The sequence below is a fragment of the Bison bison genome, unplaced genomic scaffold, assembly GCF_000754665.1.
Source record: "Bison bison bison isolate TAMUID 2011002044 unplaced genomic scaffold, Bison_UMD1.0 scf7180017864527, whole genome shotgun sequence".
Classification (NCBI taxonomy): domain Eukaryota; kingdom Metazoa; phylum Chordata; class Mammalia; order Artiodactyla; family Bovidae; genus Bison; species Bison bison.
Genome location: NW_011495078.1, coordinates 10,299,709 through 10,303,924, shown reverse-complemented (window position 1 = coordinate 10,303,924; position 4,216 = coordinate 10,299,709). Strand labels below are relative to the sequence as shown.

Genomic DNA, 4,216 nt, shown 5'->3' with positions numbered 1-4,216 from the left:
CCCCCCATCATTTTCGGATCTGTATCAAGACACCAGTGCTTCAAAAAAGTAACCTCAGTGGAGACCAAGGAAATAAATCCTATTATTAAGTGCTGGATTTAATGTTTAATTAATTTAAACATTAAATTAATTAAACATTTCTATTTAATTCTCAGCACTATTGGTAAAAAAAGAAAAAGAGGAAAGTTATTTATCTTAGGCTATTAGAATTGGAAGGACTCTTGTGTTTCTGATTACAAAATGTGATAAGAAAACGTTAGGTTCAATTTTTGCATTGTTGAAAGACAGCCCCATATTTTCTTCTCCAGAGAATGTTGTGTTTTAGGAAATAGCTGGAGATATACACAGACGTAACTAATCCCTTTCATCAGAGGTTTTGGTATTGGCCTTAAGTTCTTCTTTTCTGGAAACTTTTCCCTTTTTGGCCAGAATTTTGAAAGATGAGTTGCTGAAATAGATTCTGTGCCTTTCTGTTTTTCTGTTGGCATGTTCCTCCCTTTCTATTCCTGTGATTCTTCCCTCAAAAACTGCCCTTAATGACAGTGTTGCTCACTGCCGTCGAGGCTCCTTGTGGCACACTGAAGTTCAAGAACTGACTTAGCAGCTAAACAAAGAAACCTCGAGGAGAGGTTGATTCATAAACGTAGCCAGACGTGTTGAAAGTGATGCGTTATGTCACCGCGGCATATCAACATTGTCAATTACATATCCTTAAACAACTCACCTAACTGAATGATTTACTTTGTGTTTAACTGCCTTTTTCAATTAAAGGAACTGAGGATGCAATATCAGAAACCATTATATTTTCTCCTGTTAACACCAGCATTGTTGTCCCACAAGGTGTGTGTGTGTGGGGGGTATGTTGGGGTTGTCCTGGGGGCCATGCTGCTCAGCTTTAAATGGTGTAAACAAGTGATTAATGATCAGGAGCGAGCCCTCACCCTGCTTCCAGATCTTTCCTTCAGTGCGTTTCCATTTCTGTCACCTTGCTGCACACTTGGGAGGCGATATTTCAGGGTAGTTCGCAGTGTTTCTTTTGCTGGCATTTCTTTCCATTTTGAGGGCCCATAATGCTTCTTGATGAGTTTTTGTCTGTTTTGTTTGTTTTTTAAAGTATTATTTAGCATTATGACCCAAACCTTAAACTGTTGAATTTGCAGCTGCAGTACAGGTGTTCTGTTGGCCCCAACCAAGGAGCTCTAGGTCCTACCCCTAGCCCCGCCCCAGGTTACAGGGGTGATAACTTGAACCAGACATTCTGGTTTCTTGGGACCTCGTTTTATTGTCTCACACATTAATATGGTATTCTTGTTTCACAAGACTAAACCATATACAGCATTTCTTAAATGTGTATTTGCACTAGGTGGATATATTAACTGTTACTCTACAGATGAGAATTTGAACTACTAACTGACCCCCTTTATTTGTTCTCTGTATAAAGTTTTGTTGTAACAGTGCTAATTACCAAACTGCTGAATTTGTGAAAAAGTGCACAGCAGTAATTTGCACCTTAGTGTTGCTTTGCCACTTAAAAAAAATTGTGAACACACACACAGGGTGCACACACTTGATTTATGAGCTTCCGAGGGGCACGTTTATCTGCGGATCTGTAACCACGAGTGTAGCATTTGTTGTCTGTGTTTGTGGACACTCATTTTATCCCGATAAGAGCTGTTGGGTGCTAAATGGGACATTTTAACAAGGAAGAGCAGCATTTTAAATTACCCTGTGCTTGTGTTTATTATTTTTCGCTAGTTTTAGAAAGAAAAAAAAAAGACAGGAAAAAAAGATCTCCTTTCTCGTTCCTTCTTGCCGATGTGAAATCATGAACTAGAGGAGTCGCATCTGAGGGTTTTGGTGGAGAGTCACCATTCTTCCAGTGGCAGATGATGATGGTTCTCTTCCGTTAGCTTCACGTCCCAAGTAAACGCTTCTACGTCATTAACGTCTTCTCACACACCTAAGCCAGCCCAGGTTCATTTTGTGTTTTCGTCTGTAAGAACAGCCTCTGTTGCTAGAGTTCGGTTCAGTCGCTCAGTCATGCCTGACTCTTTGCGACCCCATGGATTGCAGCCCAGGCCTCCCTGTCCATCACCAACTCCCAGACCTTGTTCAAACTCATGTCCATCGAGTCGGTGATGTCATCCAACCACCTCATCCTGTCGTCCCCTTCTCCTCCTGCCTTCAATCTTTCCCAGCATCAGGGTCTTTTCCAGTGAGTCCGTTCTTCACAGGACAAGGACAGCCTCAGGTCTTGGGAAAATTTTATTTCTGCCCTGTGGGCATGTCAGGAACATCCCCTCCAGGTATTGCTTAGTAAACCTGGGAGCCAGAAACCCAGACAGGGAGCTCTGACTATCTGAAAACTTTACACCTTCCATATTTTCATACGTGTACTTCAGATTAATTCCACCTGCCACTTAGTTGGATTTCTGGTGGCTAGGAACTTTCAAAAGATATTTGTGTTTTTAAAAAGAAATGCAAAAAATTAAATTTTCTTTCCTGATACAAGAGCTTTTCTGTACTTGTAAGAAATCCTCCTCCTGGGCAGAAAGGAAAGGTTTCAAAGGAGCCTCATCTCCATATGGTTTTAGTCGATAATCCTTTATCCACCATCTTCAGCCCTCATTCCTTTGCTTTCTTGCCTGTGGCTACATTTCTATCTCTGCATCAATTAGCACAGTGATTTATACAACAAGCAAGCAGTTTAGAGGTAATGGTACACAATTAACATCTCATTCCACCATAAAGGGTATGCTAAATACCCCAGTCACTGCTTTCTCTGCCTGGAATTGAAATAAGTGTTTGTCTTAATTCATATGCTATCTGATGTGAAGTGGGCCTGCTTTGTACTGCACTACACCATTAATCTAATTATAGATAGCTGCAAATGAAGTGCTGTCTGAGCCGGGAGATTGAAGAAAATAGCCTTTTGTCATTTAGCATGACTCTGTGAAGCAAGATCACACTTTCCAGGGCAATACTGCAAAATGGAGATCTCAATAATATTGCTGCCTGTTGCATCTTTTCTAATTACAACAAGCATTGTAAACACACCCCGGCGCTGATATAAATAGAGCTGTAGATACGCTGTCACGCGGGCCGTCGGAGAAAGTCCTCCGAGTGCTGTTGGATTAAATGATGCGTTCTGATTGACAGCTACCTTGAGACTGTGCTGATGGAGTTGTCTCAGTATTACGCTAACAGGCTGTCCGCTGCCGGCAGCTGTACCGGGCGCTCGGACTGCTGTCTCTCCGTTTCACCTTCTTCGCCAGGCCTGTCCTTCCAGGAGGACAGCGACAGGCTCCTCATCCTGTTATGTTTTCCGCACCGTTCTGTGGACCGTTTCTGTTGGCTTGGTTTTGCAGGGCCTGATGCTGAAGTAGAGGGGAATGTGTTTCGCCTGGCTTCGAACCATCGCTTTGTCAATTGTGTATTCCACGAAGAATTTAGGAAAGGAAAACAAGCTTGAATTACAGTCCTGGTTCCACCTAAATGCTGTATTTCTTGTGGGTTTTTTTTCCCCCTAGTTTTTTTAAACACCTTTGTTTTCAGAGATGCATCATCATTTCTGCAACTCGGCATTTCTCCCACTTTTGAACCATTGACAGTTTCCCTCCCTCCCGCTCAGGGTTAGGAAAGTAGACTTGGAGAGGAACATTTCAGCCTTAGCTCTCACTGCCACACTGTGGAAATGAAGACACAGCTTAACGTTGGAGACCCTTGAGGCAGAAGGTATAAAACTGTGAATGAGAAGAGATCCTTGTATTTGGAGAAATGTGTTTGCCACCTTACTCAGCCAGGGCCGAGGTGCAGTATAAGGCCAGTGCTTCAGGATGTTAAGATAACTGATGTAAAATAATTGATGGTGAAGCTTCATCGTTTATCCTTCAGTCCGTGATGGCTGCACAGGCCCACTGTTGACATGAAAACCACGAGCAGAGCATCAGCTGTACGTATATACAATTCTTGTTCTGGAAAGAATGACGCAGGGAGGAAGACCGGAGCTGAGACTGCTTTACGAGGAATGACAGAGGAGCCTCTGAAGTCACAACTGAAAAAAATAAGGAAACAAACCGGAAGCCTCATCTTGTGAGGGGACCCCCAGACCCCTGATCTTACAGGCGCGCGGGTGCATAGAACTGCTGGTACATCTGGAGGCCTCGGGAAGAAGCACGGGCATTTAAGCCCTATGAGGGGATGCAGATGCTAAACC

The 4,216-nt window shown here is 43.0% G+C and overlaps 1 protein-coding gene across 1 annotated transcript in view; it reads left to right on the top strand.

Moving 5' to 3' along the window:
* Positions 1-4,216, top strand: part of PCCA (propionyl CoA carboxylase, alpha polypeptide) — a 363,293-nt gene that overhangs the window by 340,266 nt on the left and 18,811 nt on the right. The window lies entirely within an intron of this gene.